This window comes from Apodemus sylvaticus, chromosome 8, assembly GCF_947179515.1.
Source record: "Apodemus sylvaticus chromosome 8, mApoSyl1.1, whole genome shotgun sequence".
Lineage (NCBI taxonomy): Eukaryota > Metazoa > Chordata > Mammalia > Rodentia > Muridae > Apodemus > Apodemus sylvaticus.
Genome location: NC_067479.1, coordinates 25050833 through 25061116, shown reverse-complemented (window position 1 = coordinate 25061116; position 10284 = coordinate 25050833).

Genomic DNA, 10284 nt, shown 5'->3' with positions numbered 1-10284 from the left:
TACAAAGAAAGAGGGCAATCCATTTTTTTCTCTGTACATTTACTACATAGAATGCTGACCAGGCAAAGGCATTTTATCTGTGGCCTGACCTCAGCTTCTAACACTTACAAAAACCCTTTTGTAACATACATTCTGATATTTGCTTAACACTTATATGAAAAGCATCATTAATATTTTCTTTCCCAGGAAACTTCTCTATGTAAACTTTGTGTTTATTTTCTGCTTTTTCTTATTTCTTTAAAATATCTCTGATGTTTTACTATTTCCCTGCAACCTTGTGTATACCATTGGTGTTTGACCTATTACTTGGCAAGCATTAACAGAAGGAACTTTTGTAAGCCTCACTATTCCCATTGGGAAATACTACCAAGAACCCATAAGGCCTTGTGGGTTGAATACAGTCCTGTGACCAGCTGCTTGCAGAGCCCCCTGAATATTTATTAGCATTTGAAATTAAGGTGGGCATAGTTGAACTTGCCTGTAACCCCAGCACTTGAGAAACTGAGTCAAGAGAGCTATAAACTGGTGACTAGCCATAGTGATTTTGAAACAACTCTGAGTACAAAGCATGACTATGCAAAGAAATCTAAAATAAAATGCTAGCTGTTAGGAACTGACTCAAGCATACTGAGCCAGCACTGCTATTTCAAGGTTATCAATGTGATTTGTATGCTTACTTAAATTTTAGAGCTCTGCTTTGGAAATATTTGAGTTTTAAAAATCACTAACCTACCTCCTACTCCATAGTTGAGTAAGACCTTTCAGTGTATCTGATCCTTCTGCTATTCTGTTGCGTATGTCCCCTTTATAGAAGAAAGAACTGAGTAGAACAGACCAGCAAATTCATCCTGTCTCTGTCAGCCTTAAGTCACATCAGGTTGAATGATGCTTAGGTACCAATCTATTTAGACTATATTTAATACAACATTTTACTTACGGTTGAGTAAAACTCCTATTTTTTTTGTTTGTTTCTTTGGTGTGTGTGTATGAGTGTGTGTGTGTGTGTGTGTGTGTGTGTGTGTTGTGTATGTGTGTGTTTTGTTTGCTTGCTTGCTTTTTTGAGGCAGATTTCCTCTGGGTAGTTCTGGTTGTCCTCAAACTCATTCTGTAGATCAGTCTGTCCTCTACTTTGCTGAGATTAAAGACATCTCTACCCAGTTAAACTGCTATTCCTAGAATTATTTCTTTCCCATTTCCTGTAGTCTGCTGTTATGCAATATGCAAACCCATGTCGATGAGAGGGAAGTGCAGGATCTGCATAGCACAAGGGAGCAGGAGCTGGACTGGCACTGATGGCTTTTATACAACAACGTGTATAAAAATTATGTATGGGGGGGAACCAGTGTGTGAGTGTATGGGTGTGTGAGACAGTGTGTGGTTTGTGTCCAAGAGTGAGGGTATAGGTACAGTCTTAGAAGTATATTGTATATGTGCCCTTCAGTCTATTGGTCTTTTCTTATTGTCTTGAGCCGAGGTCTCTCACAGGACTGGAAGCTTGTTCTTTCAGCTAGGATGGCTGGCCAGGGAGGTCTCAGTATTCATCTGTCCATGACTGCCAATGTCAGGTATTTTTATGGATGCTGGGCATTTTACCTCATGTTATCACACTTGGAGAGCAACTGCTCTGATCCCCTGAGTCATCTCTACAGCTTGATTTACTTCTCTCTGAAATGGCCAACACTATATATTATTGTTTTTTGAAGATACACATACATGTCAGACAGACAGGCAGACATGCAAGCACACACACACACACACACACACACACATTTCCTAATTATAGTTGCTATGAATTATAAAGAATCTCATCTGTTTGAGTACAGTGGTTGTTACAAGTTAAATACTCAAAAAGCATGATAAATAATATCCTTTGTTGCAGGATATTTCATCACGTTGTGAACCATGATTGTGTTGTGTAGTAGAAAAAAAAACGTTTCTAGTCGTGATTTTCCAGCCTTTCATCCCTCTGACTAGGATACACACATGTCCTCAGTACATATTCCAAACAATGAAGGTAAACATAGTTTGTAGAAGGAAGCACCCATGTTTGAAAGTGATGTCTAATTGAGTGACAGACAAAGTGAAGAATCAGAGAAAGATTTTCAGAAAAGGATATGCCCAACTCTCACAAGAACAGAAAGAAAAGAGAGGCTACTCAAGAAAGGCAGTGCCTAGAAAGAAGAGGAGAGAAGGTAGTTTTACTGTGATGATTGTCCAAAGATAGGTTTGAGAGAGAGAGAAAGAGAGAGAGAGAGAGAGAGAGAGAGAGAGAGAGAGAGAGAGAGAGAGAGAGAACAAGCTAGACAAAGGTGAAGATGGAATAAGCCAGAAAATGAGCAGAAGCCAGAAGATTAGAACAGATTGCAAGATTGAGGCCAACTAGAGAAAAAGGTCAAGAGGCCAAGAGAGAAGCCAGATTGGATCAATTTAGAGGGAAGTTTGAACTAGAATAGCTGAATTAAATCAACCAGAGTTCAGAAAGAACAAGAAAGGATGAGTTTATTCAGAAGTAAGTCTCAGAGGCTGAAAACATACTAGTCCTAAATAAGATCGTATAGAGGCTAGAAGTTCTCAGGACTAGCCCTAGGTTATCAGGCAGAGGTAATAAGCCTCAGAGATGACAATTATATCAACTGAACAAAAGTTACCTTAAAATTCTTTTTTTTTTTTGCTAAACCACAAAGGATTAAGCCATGCAAAGTTAAACAAAATTTATAACATATGCACCCATAAAAAACCCAGAGATCATTTGATGACACTATGATTTCATACTGAAAAACCACTTCTGTGGTGGAAAAATGAGCCTGAAGATCAGGAAGGAGGAATCAGTGCTCCTAATTGCTTTCTTTGGCATTTACACACTGATATGTTCCAGCCAGGTAGTAGGCTAAATTAAGCTCCTGGAAATACCAGTTCCCTCTCCTTCTGGAGACTCATCTCAGAGATCTGACAAAATGTACCTGGAAACAGAAGTGAGTCAGCAGACATCAAATAAAAACACCCACCAGCACAAGGAGCTCAAAACCCCCAGTTAATAAACAAGGCTTCAAGGCCTTGGTGGCCTCCAGCAGCTGGGAGACCAGCACAGGGTGGAAGAAAGATGCTACCCCATCACTCTCTTCTCCACTCCTTTCTCATGCTGCCCACCCACTCAGCTAATTTACTAAGAGCTGACTCACTGGAGAATGAGAATCAGAGCTCCCTAGTGCATAGCAGTTCAGTGATGTAATTAGAAGATTATGTGGACCTTCATCTAGATGTAGAGCCATTTCATACTCTGGAAAATCTTCCACCAGGTGAAGATACCACACTGCCTCTTACATTAGCCTTGAAAGCAAGCAGCTGGAGCTCAGCTAAAGCCACACATCACTGAGTGACAGCGCTGGCTTTGGGCTGCCTAGCCTGAGCCTTTCACAGCTGGAAAGAGTGCCAAGCAAGGATAAAATATATCTACCGTTCCTAAAACCCCTCTGCTTTTATTCATTTTATCTCTGAAGCATGCCCTGTCTCCATAACAGATTATTAGAGGTGCACAGCTAATTACCTTCAGGCATCCACGCAAATCCCAGAGATGTCACTATGTGTTTTATTATCCACATTTCTACTGAAAATCCTGCCTAGGAAGCCGTATAGGAAAATGCTCCAAAAACCCTGTTGCTTTTCTTTTACTTTTTCCTGAAGAGTCACTCTGAAAAGTACTTCCGTGCAGTGTAACTCAAGACGGACTGTTATACATATTCTGTTCCTTAAAGCCAATTAGCTTTATGGACACCATTGCCCAGGCTTCGTATGTAGGTACGTGTTTCAGCCCATCATGGAAAAGGTGAGACAGGGAAGTAATAGTTTGTATCCACACAGCCTTTATGTCCTTTATTGAAAGCAAAGCAAAATAAAATAATCCAACTCCACATTCTAGTGTCCCTGAGACATTAATGTAAGGGAGAAAAAAAAATACCATTACAAACTATGGAACAAAATATGGAGTCCAAATCTGTTCTTGTTTGTACTCTGTTAGCTATTGAGGCTGCCTGGATGTCATCTTTTCCTGAGTAAATCATCCATTGCCAAAGGATTTCAGTCTTTCTCCATCAAGCCAACCCAAGGGACAGGTTCTTGACTATTTCCTTTTGGTCCTTTGTTTTGACTCCTTGCACCCTCTTAACATACCCTGACCACCTTCCTTTTCAGCTGTTCATCTACCGTGCTTCACCCTCATTCTGTCTCTGGATATTTATTGTGAGTGTCTGAGAACTTCCAGGCTATGGCACCTTTGCCCTTTGGCTTGATGCTGCTTACCCAAGTCCACTGAGATCAGAATCAAAATACAGCACATGTGGCTAATTAGAAAAACCTGTTATGCAGACAGGATGACGAGATTAAGGAAAGTCTTAAAGTGAGTTGTGCAGACAGAGGCCCTGCTATCCTGAAAGTGAGCCAAGCGGCTCCGGCATCCTCTTTCAAGCACTAAGACTGTTATTAGTCTTGCAAGGGAATTATTGCTGCGAAGAGAAACCATAACAGGATAAAAGCTTTTCATTTTAACCATAGATAAGATCGCCTAAACTTTGACTCTCTTAGTCTCTGTTTAGTCTTAGAAAACGCCATATGCCAGGCAAAGTCTACTTATGACTTGCAATCTTAGTTCTCTGGGTGTATAACTTATTGATTCATTATGCTGAATCAATTCATGTAATCATTACATCAAAGTCTATTTCAGCTTACTTCAGAGCACTGCTTTTCAATATGTAAAGTTCTCACACCAAATTACCAGTTAGACCTGGTTACAAAAGTTGCTAGGTCCCCTAGTGTGGCAAAGGAGCTTACACAACTGAGGTGAAGATGAGTGAGAGGCTGTGCAGCCAGACGGTGGCTCTGTAGTAATGTCCTTGCTATTTAAATTAAATATTCACTAGGCTTTAATTGACTATTCCCTGTGTGCCAAAGAGTTAGGAGATACAATTGAAAGTATAGTAGTGATAATAATTGTGATTTGGAAACTTAGGAGCCTATTTCAAGTAAGACAGGGACAAAGGAACCTTAGGACATTTTAAAGAATATTATGAGATAATCATTGGTATCTAGTTAATTGAGATAATAAATAGAGGAAGTGACTTGGAATCAATCTATAATGTTCTGGGAAATAACAAAGAGAAATGATGTTATAAAAGTATATAGGAAAATATTAAGACAGATTGCATTCCTTCAAAATTAGAATATGAATTTCAGTTTTTATGAGTAAGCTATCCAGCCATCTACCTGTTGTGATTATTGATAGGATTGTAAGAGATTTGGATTGAACAAATCTATATTTGACTTCTGGTTTTGCAATGTAGTTATGTTACAAACATATTTTTATGTTTGAGACAGAGTCTTTTCATTAATTTGGCTCATGGTATGACCAATGAGCTCCAAGGTTCTACTGCTTCTGCATCCACAGTGCTGTGATGATAGACATACTAAACCATGGCACTGAGTTTTTATGTGCATGCTGGGGATTTAGGATCAGATCTTCATGTGGTATAGCAAACATTTATTGACTTAACAGCTAATATCCTTATATAAATGAATGTACACCATATTTGTCTTTCTGGGTTCAAGTTACCCTGCGTAGGATGATTTGTTTCTAGTTGAAATGTTACTTACTTGAGAATTTCACAATTCTATTCATTTTAATGACTGAGTATTTCTCCATCGAGTAAATGTACCACATTTTCCTTATCCATCCTTCCATTGAGGGACATATAGGTTGTTTCCAATTTCTGGGTGTTATGAAGAGAGCAGCAATGAACACAGTTGAGCAAGGGAGGTTTTTCCATTTTTTGAGGTCTTCCTCTATTTCCTTCTTCAGAGTCTTGAGGTTCCTGTCATACAGATCTTTCACATGTTTGGTAAGAGTCACCCCAAGATACTTTATACTGTTTGTGGCTATTGTGAAGGGAGTCATTTCCCTAATTTCTTTCTCAGCCTGCTTATCCTTTGAGTATAGGAAGGCTACTGATTTGCTTGAGTTGATTTTATAACCAGCCACTTTGCTGAAGTTGTTTATCAGCTGTAGGAGTTCTCTAGTGGAGGTTTTTGGGTCACTTAGGTAGACTATCATATCATCTGCAAATAATGATAGTTTGACTTTTTCCTTTCCAATTTGTATCCCTTTGACCTCCTTATGTTGTCTAATTGCCCAAGCTAGTACCTCAAGTACAATATTGAAAAGATAAGGAGAAAGTGGGCAGCCCTGTCTAGTCCTTGATTTTAGTGGGATTGCTTCAAGTTTCTCTCCATTTAGTTTGATGCTGGCTACCAGTTTGCTGTATATTGCTTTTACTATGTTTAGGTATGGGCCTTGAAATCCTGTTCTTTCCAAGACTTTAAGCATGAAAAAATGCTGAATTTTGTCAAATGCTTTTTCAGCATCCAATGAAATGACCATGTGGTTTTTTTCTTTGAGTTTGTTTATGTAGTGGATTATATTGATGGATTTCCATATATTGAACCAACCCTGCATCGCTGGGATAAACCTACTTGATCATGGTGGATGATTGTTTTGATGTGTTCTTGGATTCGGTTGGCAAGAATTTTATTGAGTATTTTTGCATCAATGTTCATAAGGGAAATTGGTCTGAAGTTCTCTTTCTTTGTTGGATCTTTGTGTGGTTTTGGTATCAGCGTAATTGTGGCTTCATAGAAGGAATTAGGTAGTGTTCCTTCTGTATCTATTTTGTGGGATAGTTTGAAGAGTATTGGTGTTAGGTCTTCTTTGAAGGTCTGATAGAATTCTGCACTGAAGCCATCTGGTCCTGGGCTTTTTTTTGGTTGGAATTCTTTCTATGACCCCTTCTATTTCTTTAGGGGTTATGGGACTGTTTAGATGATCTATTTGGTCCTGATTTAATTTTGGTATTTGGTATCTGTCTAGGAAATTGTCCATTTCCTCCAGATTCTCCAATTGTGTTGAGTATAGGCTTTTGTAGTAGGATCTGATGATTTTTTTTAATTTTCGCAGTTTCTGTTGTTATATCTTCCTTTTCATTTCTAATTTTGTTAATTTGGATACTTTCTCTCTGCCCTTTGGTCAGTCTGGCTAAGGGTTTATCTATCTTGTTGATTTTCTTAAAAAACCAGCTTCTGGATTCATTGATTCTTTGTATGGTTCTCTTTGTTTCCATTTGATTGATTTCAGCCCTGAGTTTGATGATTTCCTGTCTTCTACTCCTCCTGGGTGAATTGGCTTCTTTTTGTTCCAGGGCTTTCAGGTGTGTCCTTAAACTGCTAATGTATGCACTCTCCATTTTCTTTTTGGAGGCACTCAGGGCTATGAGTTTTCTTCCTCTTAGCACTGCTTTCATTGTGTCCCAAAGATTTGGGTATGTTGTGCCTTCATTTTCATTAAATTCTAAAAAGTCTCTGATTTCTTTCTTTATTTCTTCTTTGGCCAAGGTGTCATTGAGTAGAGTATTGTTCAGCCTCCATGTGTATGTGGGCTTTCTGTCGTTTTTGTTGCTATTGAAGACCACTCTTACTCCATAGTGATCTGATAGGAGGCATGGAATTAGTTCGATCTTTTTATATTTGTTGAGGACTGTCTTGTGACCAATTATATGGTCAGTTTTGGAGAAGGTACCATGAGGTGCTGAGAAAAAGGTATATTCTTTTGCTTTAGGGTGAAATGCTCTATAAATATCAGTCAAGTCCAATTGGTCCAAAGCTTCAATTAGTTTTATTGTGCCCCTGTTTAGTTTCTGTTTTCCTGATCGGTCCATTGAGGAGAGTGGGGTGTTGAAGTCACCCACAATAATTGTGTTGGGTGAAATATGTGCTTTGAGCTTTAGTAAAGTTTCTTTTATGAATGAGGGTGCCCTTGCATTTGGCGCATAGATGTTCAGAATTAAAAGTTCTTCTTGGTGGATTTTTCCTTTGACCAGCAAGAAGTGTCCTTCTGTATCTCTTTTGATGACTTTAGGTTGAAAGTCAATTTTATCTGATATTAGAATGGCTACTCCGGCTCGTTTCCTGAGATCATTGGCTTGTAAAATTGTCTTCCAGCCTTTTACTCTAAGGTAGTATTTGTCTTTGACAATGAGGTGTGTTTCCTGTATGCAGCAAAATGTAGGGTCTTGTTTCCTTATCCAGTCTGTTAGTCTATGTCTTTTTATTGGGGAGTTGAGTCCATTGACATTAAGAGATATTAAGGAGTAGAGATTATTAGTTCCTGTCATTTTCGATGTTATTTTTATATTTGAGTGGTTATCTTCTTTTGGGTTTGATGAAAGAAGGTACCTATCTTACTTTTTCCAGGGTGTCGTTTCCCTCCTTGGATTGGAGTTTTCCTCCTATTATTCTTTGTAGATCTGGGTTTGTAGAAAGATATTGTGTAAATTTGGTTTTGTCATGAAATATCTTAGTTTCTCCATCTATGGTGATTGAGAGTTTTGCTGGGTATAGTAGTCTTGGCTGACATTTGCATTCTCTTAGAGTCTGCATGAGATCTGCCCAGGATCTTCTAGCTTTCATGGTCTCTGGTGAGAAGTCTGGTGTGATTCTGATAGGTCTTCCTTTATATGTTACTTGGCCTTTCTCTCTTACTGCCTTTACTATTCTTTCTTTGTTTAGTACATTTGGGGTTTTGATTATTATGTGATGAGAGGTATTTCTGCTCAGGTCCAGTCTGTTTGGAGTTCTGTAGGCTCTTGTATATTCATGGGCATCTCTCTCTTTAAGTTGGGAAAGTTTTCTTCCATAATTTTGTTGAAGATATTTGCTGGCCCTTTCAGCTGTAAATCTTCACTCTCATCTATACGTATACTCCTTAGGTTTGGTCTTCTCATTGTGTCCTATATTTCCTGGATGTTCTGGGATACAAGCTTTTTGCATTTTGCATTTTCTTTGACTGTTGAGTCAATGGTTTCTATGGTATCTTCGGCATCTGAGATTCTTTCTTCCATCTCTTGTATTCTGTTGTTTATATTTGCATCTATGGCCCCTGATTTCTTCTCAAGGTTTTCTATCTCCAAAGTTGTCTCCCTTTGTGATTTCTTAGTTGTTTCTACTTCTGATTTTAGATCCTGGATGGTTTTGTTTAGCTCCTTCACTTGCTTGTTTGTGTTTTCCTGTAATTCTTTAAGAGACTTTTGTGTTTCCTCTTTCATGACTTCTGCTGTTTGACTCACTTTCTCCTGCATTTCTTTAAGTTTGTGTGTGTGTGTGTGTGTGTGTGTGTGTGTGTGTTTCTTCTTTATTGGCTTCTATCTCTTGAGCCTTATTCTCCTGAATTTCTTTAAGTGACTTTTGTGTTTCCATTAATCGGGTTTCTAGCTTATCCATGTTCCCCTGTATTTCTTTAAAAGATTCATTTATGTCCTTTTTGTGTTCTTCTAGCAGCATCATGAACAGTGATTTTAAATCCAAATCTTGTTTTTCTGGTGTGTTTGCATAATCAGGACTTGCTGATGTTGGAGAGTTTGGTTCAGATGCTGCTATATTGCCTAGGTTTCTGTTAGTAGCGTTCCTGCGTTTGCCCTTTGCCATCTTGTTATTTCTGGCATTAGTTGGTCTTTTCTATGGCTGGTATTTGTGCCTCCTGTGAGGCTATTTGGCTATTTCTGCAACACTGGATGGCTGGGTTTCCCCTGTTACAGATTGCTAATGTGCTGCCCTCCTCTTGGGTGTCCTTGCAGCCCTAGCGTGCCTTGCTCCAGGTTGTCTGTGTGAACCAGGCGGTGGCTGTTTGCTCTTTCAGTGAGTGCTGATGGTCTATGCTGCTGCAGGACCTTTTCTGAGTGCTGGTCACTCTGCTGGGCAGCCTATCTCCCAACCAGGTTGGTGCACACAAGGCTAGCCTAGCTGCTGAGGCCCTGAGTCTAGGCAAAAGCCTGGAAGGCCAAGGTCCGAGCAAAGTTCCCCTCGGGCTATGAGTGTTAATTGGTTCTGTCAGGTAGCCAGGATGGCGGCATGCACTCGCTCCCTGAAAGTGCCCGGAGAGTCTGCTGGGCTAACAACCTCCTGGCTGGGTTGGCACACAGATGGCCCACAGAGCAGCCCAGGGCCTGGGGTCAGTTCAAGGCCTGTCCATCTTAGACCCCCTGCTATGTTAGCCATGGGCTATGACTCTTAGCTGACTTTGCCTGCTAGCACTCTCTGGCTTCCCGTAGTCAAAATGGCAGAGTGTGCACTGGCGGCCAACCTCCTGGCCTGGTTCGCACACTAATGGCTCTCAGCAGCCCAGGGCCTGGGTGCAGGCCAACGCCTGTTGGGCTTAGACCCCCGCGATGTTGGCCTTGGGTTTTATTT